The sequence below is a fragment of the Anabas testudineus genome, chromosome 11 (assembly GCF_900324465.2).
Source record: "Anabas testudineus chromosome 11, fAnaTes1.2, whole genome shotgun sequence".
NCBI lineage: Eukaryota > Metazoa > Chordata > Actinopteri > Anabantiformes > Anabantidae > Anabas > Anabas testudineus.
Window position 1 is genome coordinate 15509081 of NC_046620.1, and position 17363 is coordinate 15526443.

Sequence of the window (17363 nt, forward strand, 5' to 3'; positions counted from 1 at the left end):
AATAATACAAACTAAGCTTACCTTACCTCACTCATCTGTCCTTGTCCATTCGCATCACTGTACAAAAGGCAGGTTTACCTTAAAAGCCTTTCAAAGTTTTTCTAAATAGAGTGTGAGAAGATGTGTTGAATAGTTCACTTATCAATTTGTGGGTTTTTTAATTTTTATTTTGTATGTTTAAGATTAAAGTAGTTAAAAATATCAAGTCACTCAAGAGACTCATCTCACTCTCTGCATTATCAGATGGGTCAATACTGGCAGATTGACACTCCATCAAAACAGATATTGATGCAAAAGTCAGGGCAATCGGTCAGCTTTACTCTGCTAAATTAATATTGGGTCAATGCAGGGGACGGTGTCCAATGATTGAGGACGGCCTTTGTGTGGTCATTAATGTGTCTTTTATCATGTATCATTCATCTTATGCTGCTGATTGACCAACACAGTGCATGTGCAAGCACGATTACATTCCTTTAATCATCAAAAGTGGACCAGTGGTGTCTGAGTATGAGTTTATATTCTGGTGTTTACTTCTCACACACTCCAGGATCCAAAAAGAAAAACAAAAAACCTAAAGCGTCTTTACTTTTGTAATCAGATTTTATAAAGTTTTTCCCTTATAAATCACAATTAACTTGAAAAGGTGCGCATTTCGCCGCGTCTCCTATCGCTACCAGAACACCCACACTTAATGATCAATGCAAATTCCTCTTGAATATTCATTGCGCTGAGGAGAATGGAGGCAGTATTGCAAACAATACAACATTTACGAGACTGATGGCCGCAGCAGCTGTTAATGCAACGAACAGGACAATCCCCAAAATTGGCGCTCACTGCTTGGTAAACTCTTAAACACCTATAATGACGCGTAAGCACGCACAACTGAAGACATCACAACCTCGGTATCTTAAACAACAGAGACACTTTTGAACATTTAAGTTCAAAACTATGTGTTTCTCTCACTTGTACGGCCGAGTTGGAGTTGAGTTGTGGTCCCCTGGCACCAGGCACGCACAGGCGATTTTGTACACTGATGTGAGTGAAAAGCAATTAAAATTGCAGTTGGCAAAATATTCACAGTACTATAAGAATTCTAACAGCACTCTGTTCTCCAGCTCTATACATGTGATTCAATGCGATAGCTATTTCATTAGTTAATCTAATATATATATATTTTTTTTAAATCAGCAAATTAAGGTTTTATATTGGAAACAAGCAATGTGTTAAAGGGTCATGATAAAAGCTGCCTTCTTAGTTAGTTGCTAAATATGTAAGCGTTACACTCTCCACCCTGAAAAGTTCATTTGTATAAATCTAGAAAAGGGCGTGTACCTGGTTCAAACCCATAAATGAAGCCCAAGGTGATTTAAAACTCTTGAACAACGTGCCACCGCGTTCTATTAAAAATCAGATCAGGTGTGCCGGTGTCGTCATATCAAAGTGAATCATTTTGCTCTCTAATTAGAGCGCCCCTCTCGGGGCAGTTGCTATAATGTGTTATAACACCCCAACGCAGAGCTGATACAACAGCGTCACCTGAGAAATAATCTCAGACAGGCGATTAAAGCAGCTATTTACTACATTATGCGACGGAGAGTGATCTATTGTGATTTTCAGCCTTAGCATCTGCATAACTTTTGCCTCATATGCATCATTACCACCTGTCACGAAGTCAGGGCAATTGTAATCTGGCCAGTGACAGCAAATAAGGAGAGTTGAAGACAGTACAATTAGGTTTCCAAAGAAAAAAGTAAACTACTCTAAGTCACAGGAGTCTGTTGGTGAACAGCAGAACAAAATGTCTGTCATTTTCTGATTGACCTCATTGTGCCAATTACGCTTGTAGACCAATCTCCATAATAAAATCGGCACTTTCTGAGTAAGCGCCTGACAAATTGTCTTCCGTTTTTGGGCAATATCCATTTCATTAGAGTGACACTTGTATTTGAATATCAACAAGGCTGCTGTTGTCTCCCAACTTGAGCTGCCAGTGTGGCAGGTGTTCAGATTGATAATATTGGCTTAGGTTGCAGCTGATTTGGGTAACAACACGAAATGATGTGAATGAAGCGGTTTCACGCACTCAAGTCTTAATGGCTCCTTTCATAGTGATAGGAATAACAAGAGACAGGCACACAAGTGTTTACCTTTCTTTCTTTCTTTGTTTTTGTTTTTTTTTTTTTGTTTTTTTTTATTAATGGCACGTTTTTGTGCAAAGTCAGGAAGGAAATTCAGACTTTCTGTTACAGGCCCACCAAACCGAACCTCAATAACACCACCGTCTGTGCAACCTTGTAGGTGACCCCCCTAGAGATTTTACTTAAGGCGGCTTCGTAGGCAATCTTACTCCCAAACTCCCTAGGGGACCACAATTTAAAATGTCACTTTCCTTTTACCATTTCAAGCCTAATATAACATATTGCAGTTATGAGAAACATTCAGATCCTGAGGAGGAGTATATTGTTGTAAAAGTAATATTTTCAATATCTATTATATTATTTAATGCAATTTTCTGTTTGTATGTTAAAGCATCTGTATCTTTTACATCTAAAATCTGAAAAATAACTTAGCTATATCAAAAAATGTCAGTTACTTTACGTTGTCATGGTAAGTGATGCCACATTGTGAATCTTATTAAATTACCAGGTTATATTTAACCTGTTTCAACTGAAGAACTTTTTCTGCGACCAGAAACTTTTGAAAAACTAATTTCCAGTACCATGGTCCAAATTTAGTTCTGGTCCCTAGTCAGCAGGTAGGACTCCTGAAGGTTCAGGAACTGTCAGGAAGGGGCCCAGCGGTGCTGAATGTCACTCCTTATCCAAATACAATGTGGAATATTAATGTCTAACATTTTTAAAAACCCAAATCTGGTCCTATTGTACATTTCCTTCAAATGGACTTTTATCCCAGAGCAGGAAATGTACCGGGAACCGTCTGGAGGAATTGCCCCTGCTGTATTTTGATCCCTGTCCTTTGCTTTACTGTACATGCTGTGGTCTCAGGAGCTATAGTTTAATTTCTATAGTATAGTTTTATACTGTGATTTCGGTGTAAAACCAGTACAACCCTGCAAATGAATGTCTTGCCAGGAGCAGTATAAGCTGCCACTGATGTGGAATTTCTAGTCTTACTTTCATAACTTTTTGCCCAATTGTGAGTCTGAAAGGATTTTTAGTAACTACAGTATAACAGTATCCACTGATCTGTGTAAAATACCAGGTCATTTTTTTTGGATGCCAGCAGCTGGACTGTATTTTCTTTCAGTGCCTGTTTTGGTAGCTTCTCTTCGGTCTTGCGTTTGCATGGTTACTTTTCTGTACATTTATTTGCAATTTGTAAATCATTTGCTAACAAGAACCGTATTAATTTCACATCAGTTACCTAACAAGCTGTGTTATTTTGCAACAGTGTTACTGTTATTGTACTTTTGTTGGCTTCCTCAGTGTCAGAGGTTTCTAATTTAACGCTGGTACCCTGATCAAGAATTCAAAGGTGAAATAAAATAATCAAATGAGTACTCCGTCTGTCTTATCTCTAACCTTTGTTATTGTGTCACTCGAGCGCTGACTTGGGACGCAGTTTGCTCGCTTGAGGGTGCAATTTGCAGAGACTTTTAAGCATTTTACAAGCTCCTAAATAATGTTTGTTCCTGGATACATTTTGCATGATAAAGGTCCTGCAGTGAACACATAGATCAACAGCGCCTTTTAAAATTGATTACAGCTAATGCCTTTGATTGGTGGTATGGTCGAGTGGAGACAAACTGACAGATTTGTATGATGATGGAGACACTGAGGTGGTCGAAGTTGCAGATGACATGCTGGATGCTGGCAAGAATTGATTTAGAGCCTCCAAAGCATGGTAGCAATTAACAAGGTCTTCTTTTTATCATCTCACACGTTAACACAGATGATGCTTCGTACAGTTATAGAGCTGTACGGCGATTACCAGCTGTGACTTTTGGGAGCCACCCTCCAGTACTCTGGCTTTTTAAGAAGCTAATGGCTAAATATATCGTGCACACTTTTACCACAGCACCCCTCTAATGGTGACAAGTGTAATGACCATTAGAGCCATTAGAATAACATAAGCAAGCAGCGAAAATTGGCCCCAATTTGCACCAAATACTTTGAACACTGACATTAAGACCGTATTGGATCACTCAACACAACAGTATATCCCAGTATAGCAGGGACACCATGCATGATTCTGAATGTCCATGGACATACCGTGCAAGAGGAAGCTTCGCAGCTCAGTTTGGCCTCAGGGAGATAAAAAAAAAAAAAAAACAACACAGAAAAGAGTAAAAGGAAGAAAGACAGTAGTGCAGCAATATCACTGCAGTGGCTTTCGTGTGTGTGTGTGTGTGAGTTGAAATTCACTGATATAAGGTATACTATAGATTACCTAATGAGGGCTGTGCCTTAAAAAGCGTGGCATTTTCAGCACCAGTTCCCCGCCATGAGCATGAATCTGCTGATGGTTTTCAAGGACCTTCTTAAAAAAAAAAAAAAAAAAAAAAAGATGCAGCCAACAAGATGAAAGAAAAGTCAGCATTTTAGTTGCAAATGCGACTTGTGGCCTTTTCTCCTTTGCATATTCCCCTATGTGTGTGTGTGTGTGTGTGTGTGTGTGTGTGTGTGTGTGTGTGCGTGTGAGGACCTTTTATTCACCTCGCAAATGAGAGGGGAGAAAGGATGGGAAGGGGGCGATGGGACTTGATCGGAGAATGCAGAAACATGAAAGCATAAAGAGCGTTCAATTAAGACGCGAACGTCGGGGTTCATTAAGCGTGAGCAAGCAGATGAAAATAAACATCCATCAAGACGGAGTGCTGCGGCAGCGCTTACAGTCCTGCACACAGGCACGCACACATAGAACATACTAATTTGCTGTGCAGATAATGCTCACTGTTACCTCTTTAAAGCAGAATGTAATCTAATATCACGTTTTTATATCGCTGGCCTGCACTGCCGTGGCACACGTGTTGATTCTAATACATAAGACAACGCAGTAATTTTGTTTCAACAGGATCAAATGATACGCTGCTGCGAGACAAGAGAGTGAATTTGAAAATATCTAAATATAATCTATTGAAGTATGTGCAGCACAGACGGTGAATGGCTCCTCAATACAACCTTTTTGTATTTTTTGAAAAGGATATAAAACAGTTTGTTAGAATACAGGAATAAAAACATCAGGAATTAATTGTGAATCTGTATATATATATATATATATATATATATATATATATATATATATATATATATATATATATATCTTATGTATATATATCTTCAGTTCTCATTGTGTGTACTGCATGCAGACATGTGGGCCCGAGGACATGGAATATGGAATACGAAGCACATCGTGAAATGTGACATGAAACACCCCGTCAACGACGCTCTATGCCGTCAGGTTAAAAATGACGTCCCCACAGGTGTAATTCTGGAAAAGAGTAATATAAAATGATTAAATGCGTGTGCTTTGGTGTGTAGGTGGGGGTACGTGTCTTTGTGAGGCTTTATCAAGCCATGTCAACACTTGCGGACGTCCTCAGCACCCAAAGGGGGCATACATCTAAGACACTGTGGTGCCTTCGCAAGCTGTCTGCCCTTTAAGGCTCCATGCAGGCGCTCCTTTATCTGCTTATTTGCTATGTGGCGAAAAGCACAACACACGGGCACACATGGCGTATGCAGGTTTGCTCAATGAAGCTCCAAATCATACAAGACAGTCAGCATTAATAGCTCAATGCATGTTTCTGTTCTCTGAGGAAATCTAGTCCTACCACAACATCTACTGTACGTCGCTCCTCTGAAGCAGCTGCAGGCATTCCTCAGAATAATGGAAACAGCTGCTCGCTGAGATATTAAGTTGAGTCGTTAAGCGTCAAGCGACCTTGCTCCACAAAACGCCGCCTCTCCTTTCACCTCGCTCTCATCTGTTTTTTAAATACAACAGCACACACTTGATGGTGTCTTGTGAAGAGGGATTGCGCTTATAATATGATACAGTACATGCATTTCTCTGCTCAGTGTGTTTGAGCTGGGGAGAGCGTCAGAGTGCGTGGGTACTGGATGTGTGTTGCGTATGCGCGTTTGGCCAGGACTGATCCTACTTGGTGGACGACACACCTGTTTTTAAAATGACGCATTTGTTGAGTTTGTCAGGGTAATGTGACAAAACGGGACGAAGCACAGCAGAGGGATTGGCGTTTGGTGGATGCTGGTTGCATTTGGTACCCAAACACTACTTTTACGCTTGTACTCATTGTCGCGTTCAGCTCAGTAGCTGTGAGTGGTGACACAGCTGCTACTCTCTAAGACTGGCTAGCAGCCCAGCTTTCCAGCTCACATACTGTATATTCACTTTGATACTTATATGCTTTAGTATTTTGAAGTGTTATATTTACCTTCAGTTTCCCTTTAACTGGCTTCCTAGAATGATAGAAACTAGGATGTTTCCAATATACTCTTAGCAGACTAGGAATTAAGGTCATATTAGATGGGCCTGTAGGTCATGATTCACAAACAGTGATATTATTTAGTACCAGTGAAGGATGTACTGTGCCCTTTATGTAGGGAGAATAAATTGTAGGTGTGGAAACCCAGGTTCTGGTATAGGAGTGCCGCATACCTTACTTAAAATACACACATCAGGTGACCAGAGTTCACCTTCTCACACTGACCTATAATTAATGTCTGCTTTCATTTTAACTGTAACCATGATCTGTCCTTCGCCTGCACTGTCACCGTTATTACAACTAACAGGAAACTGCAGAAACTGCCGTGCACAGGTGAAACACGTCCCTCTTTTCAGCTTTGTTCCTGCACTACTATGCGGTTTCTGTTGTTCAAAAAAGACGTTGAATGATGTCAACCCATAAAGGAACACTTCTTCTAGCAGTTTGCTGTTTCAGCATTTAAAGTTAATGACTGTTTGCATTGAGAAGTGGCTGATATGTATATGAGAGATGGTTTCCTATGGACATTATTACGATTAAATTGGGAATTAGTGAGGTGATTCTGTAATAGAACCACCACTCTACCCGATTATGCAGGTTTTCTTTCTTTTTAACACATATTAAACATAACTACAGGTGAGTTCTCTGATTAACTAACTCCTTGATTCAGCTTTTGGTTGGAATGACAACTTGCGCACTCCCTGCTCTCAGCGGTACCTTGTGACTAATACCTCCTGTTTCACTTTAATATTTATTCAAGTGTGATGCCGTTCATAAGCTACAGTAAAGTCTGTTTACTCTGCTATTTCCTTGTACCTCATTTGTCTTCTTAACACCATGAAAGACGCTATTGATGAACAGATCACTACTACCACCTAACTGTTTGTTTAGTAGGTTAGATTATTGAAGTGTCTTCATTTTAAGACATTAACAGCAAATCACTGGCTACCTAGTGTTTTGAATGAAGTCTGTGGTATTTGCATTTTAATTGGCTGGCAGAGCTAATGATGAAAGACTGTAATTTAATAGCTAAATAAGACTGGGAACCAAGGCGGAGCAATTAGTATTCTCTAAATGTCACATCTTTGTGTCTGGATGCACAATACAGCACATTTATAAGTCTGTCTGAAGGCTCACATAGGGACTGTTACACAGTGTAGGCACACCTTAGGTACCTGTGCTCTACCGCAGCTCCCCTCAATTGTAGAGATACATCACTTCAAGCAAAAAAAACAACAATCCCAAACGTGTCAGTTTCCACAGACTAAATATCCCCACAGGGAGAGTGAACAGTGCATAACAGCCATCCTTTCCTCTTCCTCACCTAGCAAGTATCACACACCTTCAATGGGATTCGTTCACTTGACAGGCCGAGAGTAGAGACGTGAAAGCAGCTCCTTTAAATGGTGCTGAAATTATTTAGGGAAAGGATGAGCTGTCCACATGCTGCATTTATACATTATCTATTTGCAAAAAAACATCATTATTAATGGAAGAGTAAACAAGTTTAAAAAGCCTGTGAAGGCCCTTCTCATATGTACACAGCATTTACTCGTTGAGGCACTGATGTGAGATTAGTTCTAATGCTGTGGGAAAAGGAATTATTTAAAATGTATCTGTCATGATTACAAACAGTAGCTCAGACGACTGGCTGCAAGCCTTTATTTGATCAAACTTGGGGGTTCTTGGCATTGGTTCTTTGCAATTTCCTTCTTAATACATGGGAGGTTATATATCAAAGCAAGAAGTAGAAAAATTAAAAACAAAGTGCCTCGAAGGGGCCGCAGAACACGCTACAGGTGGTTGCAGTTCATTTGACAATGACATAACACGAGAAAAATCTTAAATGTGTTATGTTCTAATGGTGTTAAGAGTCTATTATTAGCTCATCTATTGCATTTCCAACACTTGGAGGGGAGGTAAACAAGATCACAGTGTCACAAGCTTAAATAACACTCCCAGTCATCCCAAAGGTAATTACACAGAGGTCAATGAGCAGAGAATGACCCAAAAAAAAATAAATGGCCATCAGAAATCAATATTTCACGCTTACACCCAGACACACGCTCGCACGCACGCGCTCGCTCGCACTCGCACGCGTCGTCCCTGCCAGGGAACGAGTGGCTAATCTGTACACTCCTCCGCTCTTGCTCAAAACCGAACACAGCCCCAAATTACATTTTAATGGCCTCTCTCTCTCTCTCTCTCTCTTATTAGCGCCCCCGCGTCTTTGAGTGCCCAAGAACAAAATGAAGCTTTCAACCTTTCCCATTTCTGTGTCATTTTGCCTGATGTGAAACGGGCTTCCCGAGAACCAACCAGCCTTCTTGCTCACATGCTCATATTATACATGAGGCTAAAGAAAAATTGTTTGCCTGACAAATTAAAGCGTGTACTGCATATGTGCAATGGCTGCCTCAGTACATGACTCTGGGATACATTTTCGTATGGTGGGGTGATGCCTATTAAAGGCAGTGGTTTTTTTATCCCATGTGTTTTTTTTGTGTTTCTGAAAGTTAAAAATGAAATCTAAACCGAACGACAAGCGTTAAGTAGAATTAATCAGTAATTCCACTAATTTTGTACAAGAAAAAAGTGGCATCTCACTTGTTGCACCCTGGACCTTGGCTTTGTGTCTTATACACAGACTTTGTCCCTCGTCTTTGTACTTTTCACTTTGTTTCTCCAGTCTTGTGTATCCCATGCCTTATGGTTTAGTTCATTACAATAAACTCTACTATCTCGTGTCTGGCATTGTAATCGGGTCCCTTCACACCAAAACCTTACAAGTATAATTTATAAGACCTTAAAACATAACACAACAACTTTTATATGCATAGCTATCATAGGTAAAAGTAATAGTTTACACAATACAAGACTAGATTTAGGCAAACTGGGCAATTCAAGTGTTGCATAAGACTTTGTCCAGTTGCTACTGACGTGCTCGCAGGCATTTCTTCCCTCTGTATCTGAAAAGTTCCACTCAAGATCACTTGCTCGAAACAAATCGGTGAAGTTTTCTGCACAAACTTTTACATTTTATTTTCTACAGACTTATACAGTAATTGTTTGGTGCTTTAACATGTCTGCATGGCAAAAAGCAGCTCTGTGTGCATTTTTGGACATCACCATTTTATATTGATGTCCACATAAGCTCAGCTGGGGAGCGCCGGCCTCTTGGGGGCAAAGATTTTTGAGGAAACCAGCATAAGGCTTTGCTCCAGTGTTTACCCCACTACTCATTCCCTGCATATGTAGCTGCACGTGTTGCTTCACCAGTAAAAGCCACATGTTGAAGTGCACTGAAAACTAGCAATGCTATTTGGGATCCGGAGCCGGCATGGTTTCAGCGATGACAAAAATAATGCTCCTGCAGTGAATATGTCAAAATAACAATTTCTTTCTCAAGGATTTCGCAGCCCCATTGTTCAGCTTCCATTTGGCAGATTGATCACCTCTGCATGCTTACACAGACTTGTTTTAGGGGTTGGTGTAAAATACAAACACTCAGGAATAACCAGGGATCACCATATCCACCAGGCTGCAGATTCGTCAGGCAGCGGCTTGATCCAAAGTGTTTTCTCAAGGGAGTAGGTTCGCCTTGAAGGCTTTGGCTCACTCTCAAGCTATGATACCAAACAGTCCTTCATGCCTGACTGCCTTTGATACTCTGTGACATTTTTACTGTGTACTGAAAAGAGGTGAACTCTGAGACGAGCCAAAAGCAGTTTGTGGTTAGATGCTCTCTCTCTCTATCTTTTTTTTTTTTTTTTTTACAATTTATAGTCTCCTCTTCTTGAATATTCTTGTCTTGTTTTTCAAATGAGCTGCTAAAAGCATCTGCAATCATCAGCTCCTTTCAGGATTAACACACTGATATTAGACGTTCTTTTAAAGCTTGCATCCGCTCTTAAGCTCTCTTCGCACACTTGTTGTTGCAGCACCCTGCTAAGCCTTTCTGGTCCCCACTGTGCTTGGTATTAATTCGGAGCATAAGTCTGATAAACATGAGATTTTAATAAGAGATTTCAAGTCAACCAAACAGTTGGTATTGCTTTAAAGTTAAAAACAAATCACTAGTTCACATGCTAGTCTCCCACGGTTCTCCATTTAACAAAACTTTGAAATAAAAGCATCTATCAGAACCAACTAAATTCACTGCATATTGCATAATTAACAGCATTCTGGGTGCAGATTAATGTTAATTATGTTAAAAACCTTTTAAAAGTTATACAGAAAACAACCACTGTGCTTGCCATTGAGTCTTACTCAACTCGCCTCCTTTCTCCATTTCATAATCTCTCATGTGTACTGCTCCTGACGTTTGCTGAGTCGTGAGGTTGCGTGCCTCAAAATGATACCTTACCCACTCCTTTTGACAGTCGGCATCATCTGTAGGTTTCCACTGACAAGAGTGATTCATAACCGAGACAAAGATGAAAAAAGAAGAGGGCTTTGTGGAAAACAAATGGAAGACGAGCACGACGAAAAGAGCTGTAGCCATCCATCCTCGTGTTCCACAATTTGTGCCCATATTCCCATGTCATCGCCATGCCTGGTGCTAGAGACAGGAAGAAATGCTTATTTTGACTGGAGGAATATTTTACTCAATAGGATGGCGGAAATCAGTGATGAGAAGAGGGCCCTAATCAGAGAGCTGCTCGACTGCAGGAAAGCCTCTCCCCGAACAGTTCCTGATGCTGAGATGGGTAGATAGGTACAGTTCCCTGAGCAAGCAATGGACCGTGAGTTTTTTTAAGACGCATTTATTTATTTATTTATTTTAATCTGCTCATGAAATTAGACACAGAAAGATTTCGATGGTTTTGTAAATGTAACCTAGAAAGACTGGTTCCTTTTCTGGTAAGCCCATTTGACTTAACCTCAGGGCAAGGATGAGTTTGCCCAAAACCTCAACTAAACCACTCCATAATGAGCCTGGCCAGTGTTAAAATGGCCCGTAACCCAACTCTAACCCATGCCACCAGGAAGGTTAACCATCTGGTATCGGTCTAATACAAAAAGGCTTAGCAGAATACAGTGTATTTTGTGATATGACAATAGATTTAAGATAAACACTCAGTTTCATTTGTCTTTCTTGTGATTTTTGCTTCTGCACATTGTTTATAGTGGTAAACCGAACATACAGCGTGACTCAGTCGGCTAATCAGTGTCAACCGAAACTGTCAGGACTGTTTCAAAGCCGTCAGCCGCAGAAGTTTGCCTAAGGACATTAGAGGAGTTTGTTTTATCTGGATATTTAACGCTTTAATCAGTGAAGGTTGATGGCAGGAACTGCCACATGAAGAGCTTCTCAGATATCAGACGAGCAGATGGGAAATGTTGCCTCGTTTAGATAATTTCTTCATTTCATGGCCATCCATCCCAGCGCCACAGATCTCATGCGGGAATGCGTGTGAATGTGTTTACAGTGATGAATAAAAAGGCGAACTCTGAGAAACAGACACGCCTTTTATTATTACTAATAGGATTCATTTTGGGGGCAGTATGGTACCTGTGTACTCTCCCTGCTGTTTAGCCTCCAGTAATAACAAATCAAACTACAATGAAACATTATATTCTTTGTCCACTGCACTAGAGACATGCTGTGATAATGGCTAGCTTTAGAGAAACATGTACTTGCTACATTATAGAAACAAATGTATACTTATATGGTTAGAATCCCTTAAGCCCCTAAGTGGTTTAAATGTGTAAATGCATGTGATGTTTTAAGATGCATATGAACTGCAAGTCAAACTATATTAGCAAGCGGTCTGTGGATGTAGTTTCTAGTTTATCTAGTTTCTAGATTAAAATGGTGAAAAGGTAATAAAGCTACTTTTCAGAAGGTTCAATACTGTTTCAAGTCTTCTCAGTTTGCAAAAAGTGTCTCTCTCCCTCTTTGGAACTGTCCCAGAACCTTTGGAAAGAGGTTTGTAAGCCATCCAGAATGATGAAGTATTTTGAGTGTAGTAACTAAAGAGATGATTCACATGATGATCACACGATTTCAACACATATGGTCACACAGAAAGCACAATGCGTTGTTTTAGCATTGATGTCACCCTTAATCAGTTTGTTATTAGCCTCCTGCTGTAGCTGAACTGCAGTAGTCTTGACCTCAATTTGCATTGACCCTAGGAAAACCCCGATGAATTGCAATGAGATTTATGATAATGCTAACAGAGATGCATTTACTAGATGTGGCTTGGTTTAAATTAAAGATTAGCACGTTAAAGCAATAACTGCTGGAAGCCTGGGACCTACGAGCAGCACCAAATTTTTTTTTTTTTTTTGTTGTAAAATACATCATTCTCCTCTTCAGCATGTAAAATATATGTTGAACTGGGCTAAAACTTTCATTTTTGCATATGTCCTATGTTGAGTTGACCGCCTGTACAGCTACATAATGGTACTTTAATTCATTTCATCATCTCTGTTCTTAAAAACACCAAGGTACGTAGCATCTTACATGCACATTTTGATCTTAGACACACATGGTTTTGATGTACAGCTAACAAACACAGTAGGCTTGCTGTTCAAATACCTTCGGGGGCGACTGCACCCTAAGCAGATATGTATTTGTAAGCACTTATAAATATCTGAGATGTGTTTGCTGTTGCCAGGGCTATCACACTGGCGTGAACTGGAATCCACATGGCGACGAAAAAAAAAAAAAAATAAATAAATCAGCGTCAACGATGATGAGCAAGAGAAAAAAAAGTGTTTTATATTCATCAATACAACCTTTGTAATCCTCAAGTGGCCGGTCTTGATTCACTAAAAGCCAAACAGCAATTAGCACCACTGGGCAAAATAACACATCACCCAGAGACACAGAAAAGTGTGACACACACACACACACACACACACACACACACACACACACACACACACACACAAACACAGTCGATGCAGCACAATTCCTCCAATCAATACAGTAATAAAACCATTCCATGCTTTTATTACTGGAATAACCTAGCAAGCGTTGTGAGAGGGTTGATCCCAGTGCCATACCCCTGCAAATTGGTCTTCCATTCCACTGATCAAACATATGTATTCTGAACACCACATTTTGACCCCTAAAGCACTCCTCCTCCCGCCTCCCCTGCTGCTAATCGATGACGGAGAGCTGCGCAGTCGTTAAACCCGCCTAGGCCCTCCCTCTCTTAAAGTGGGACCACTCATGGTAACACCCATGACGGGAGATTTTGAAGCCACAGCTCTTGTTTACTGTTGATGCTGAACAGCTTCAGTGTTGCCGTCAGATCAAAATGGGTTCATCTTAGTGGTGATGAACCCACTGACAGTTATCATCCGACTCTGCAGTGCTCCTTAGCTTTGTGGGGTTCGAGAGCATCTTTGAATTCATTGTTTTGGTTTTATAGTCCTTAGCTGTATTATTTTTTATTGGTCTTGTTGTTCTCTCATCAGTGGCATTATTAGTAAAAACAAAAAAAGCTGTTTAAAACCTTGTGCAGCATTCTTATTACAACAAATATGAATCCAGGATATTGTAAATATTCTACTCTATATTTATTCTATATTTATATATTAGAACTAATCATATTTGAGAGAAATATCTGTGGTTATTGTGGTGATCTCAAGACTGCACCTTTTCACTTGTAATATTACTCCGTTGACCTCCACCCACTCTGCAGTGAGACTATATTAGTTGTCTGTTGTTTTTTTTTTTTTTTTGTGTCTAGTTCTTAGAAATATAACCATTATTTTCACACAGCAAGTGGAACTCCAGGATAATACCTACTGCAGTTGCTATGTGACTCAACTGCAAAGCCTCTATGCACATAAAGACACAAGTCGGCACTACATAGGGTATAGACAGAAGGACTTACAAAGAGCAGTGGCAAGACGGGGAGAAATGGATGTGAGAGGAAGAGGGGGGTGTAAAAAAGGGAGGTGGAAAGATTGAAGTCCAAAGATAAAGACGGCCCCTGCGATGGAGCCTGAGAGTCAGACTGACTAACAAAGTACAAAAAGATAATATCTTCTTAAAATTGTGTGCACCACTAACCATAATCTTCTCTGCAGGTGTTGAGCGCCTATAGCCACAGACAGACTTTAATCCAGTTTTGATGAAGGTGGAGGGAGAGTTTTACAGGTTTCGGTTTGTTATAAATGACTTCAAGTTGGGAACAGTGCTTTGTAACGGGCCACTTGATGCATTAGGGCCATCGGGTGAATTTCTCTCTTTATTCCTTTAGCCTGGAACTTGACTGTGATGAAGGGAGAGCAGCATGGTGGTTATATTGTCCCCCTTGCGCTGTTGCATCCAATATGGTTTCAAACACTCGTAATATGTGTCTTGTTTCCTGCAAGCTGTTAGAAGTCATTAGGCAAATAGTTCACACACCATACGAGTACATATTTCAGTACACTTGATAGTGTGTTACAGTACATGTGCATGCTCATGAAGCATTTTCTGCCAAAATCAGATTACTAGTTTCTTTGTATTACAGTATTCAGTGAAGATCAACACATGTCAGATTGACTAAGACTTTACACATCTTATTATGATTATTATAAACTGTGAAAAAAAAAAAGTATGTTCTAAATCAAAAGTGACACAGAGTGACAAAATGCTAATGTTTGACACATCCCAAACTAGGAGGTCAAACTTCAAAGAGTTGCCAGTGTGCTTTTATTGATACTTTGCTACTGATATACGTTTAAAATTAAAGGCCACAGACTCGGCACTTGAGTTCGCCTTCTCAAAGTCAGGCTGATGAGCCGTGAGGACTTGTCATTGTAATGAGCGAGCCTCATTATGAACCAAATCAGCTAGTTCTCTTAGGAATTCAGCATGAAGAGCACTCTTTTTAGGTAATTAATCCACTACGGTGGTTTATAAATGCTGCTACTGCTATCAGCACACACACACACACATTACTGTACAGGGCTCCATTTTCTCATTAACTCGGTGAAGGGTCAAGAATATGTTAAATGAGACCAACAGCTTCTATAGGAGTGCCCACTTACACCTGCTCTATTGAAAGTTTGGGGAGTCTTATAAATTATACCCTGCAATTAAAAGCAGACTGATGGATGAAAAGAAAGTTTTCTTTTACAAAAGGACACCTTTGCCCAAAAAAAAAAAAAAAAAAAGGACATGAAACGTCATTCATTGGTTAAAAAAAACAAACATATGTACTCCAAGTAGAATGCAAAGTATTTAAGTGTCAAGCAGCAGAACTGTCACTTTCCAAACATCCATTTTAACGTCTCCCATGCGACTCCAATTCAGGGTATCATTCAAGCTGTCTTGTTTTGTTTACTCCTCCATGCTTGCCAGCTCACATGACAAACAAGTGATATGCTGAAAAAGAAGAGCTCAAAAAAAAAAAAGAAAAAAAGAAAAAAGAAGAGAAATCTCGGCTCTTGGAAAGCTGTCAACCAGGACTGAGGGGGTTGTTACATGTTACGATAAAAGACGCATTTACTCCCAGCATCAATGTTTAATGTGTCAGAGCTACGGCCATTCTGACTCCACTTTAGATTTAATTATTAACAGGACAGTGCTGCTGACAGCTCAGCTTCCTCACAGATGTAAAGACGAGAAGACAGACGCAAAGAGAGAGAGAGGAGAAAAAAAAAAAGGATTTTTAAAGTTGTAGGCTCCAGTCATCTGATCTAATGCAAACCATGTGTGTGTGTGTGTGTGTGTGTGTGTGTGTGTGGAAATGGATGCATACGAGAGCGCGTTTAGATGGGGCTGATGACTGCGCTTGATGTGGTGGCATCTCCACACCTGCGCTGCCATCTGTGCGCCTCTCTACCCCCTGTGACCACCGTGCCTCCTGGCACACAACAAGTGTCGCACAGAAACCTTGATGAACACGTCTCATTCTCGTGTCCTCTGGAAGGGAGGAGATGGAGCCTTTGTATTTCTACGGGATTCGGATAAATAAAACGGAAGCTAGAGCTAAAGTAAGGGAAACGATTTAACACTTTGAGAGTCGGGCTAATGCTCGTTTGATTTCTTGCCATGAGTTAGATGAGAAGAAGGATACTTCTCTCATGTCTGTAGACACTCTACAGCAGCCACATACTTTAGTTTTACATGTTAGAACCACAGAGTAAAATCAACAGTTTGCTGTCTTACACTACGGGTGGTTTTGTTTCCAGGCAACCAATGGAGCCTCCAGGAACTGTTTGGTTGTTTTAGCACTTAATTCACTTTTTTGTTTTTATATATTAAGTGTGAGTAAGCTTTAAAGCTGCTGGGGGTTGGATTTTGTTACCTTTGAAAAGAATAAGACAAGCTAAATGGCTTATTTCTCATTTAATGCTCTGCATCTAAGCAAACTTCACAAAAATGCAGGTGTTTAACATTAACATGGAAAGTGTTTCAGGCTCAGCAAGATGCACTTAAAGTGGTGCTTGAACGTTTATGAACTCTTTCGAATTTTTCTCTATTGCTGCATAAATATGAATTAAAATGTGAGATATAACTAGATATAGTGAACCCAGTTAGAAAATGAGATAACTAATTACATGTACTGTTTATTGTGGAAAGAAGATTTGTTGTGATCACCAGGCTGGAAGGGATTAAAAATTCCTTCTAAAGACTTTGGACTTTGCCAATTGACTGTCATACAGATCATGTGGAAAATATTCAACACCATGCTCTCCCCAGGAGTGCTTAACCAATAAAGATCACGTCGAGAGCAAGGTGTGAAAAAGAACACCGAATGGCAAAGTTGCATGGAGAAAGCCCTGAAGGAAAACTGCTGTCCATCTCCATTTTGCCCAAGAACATGTACTGTAGATAAGCCAGGAGGCTACTGAAAGAATGTTATGTGGCAACGCGAAGCTGGAAAGTAGAACTTAAGAACTTAACAGTTGGACGTCCTGTGCCAAGACGCCAACGAAG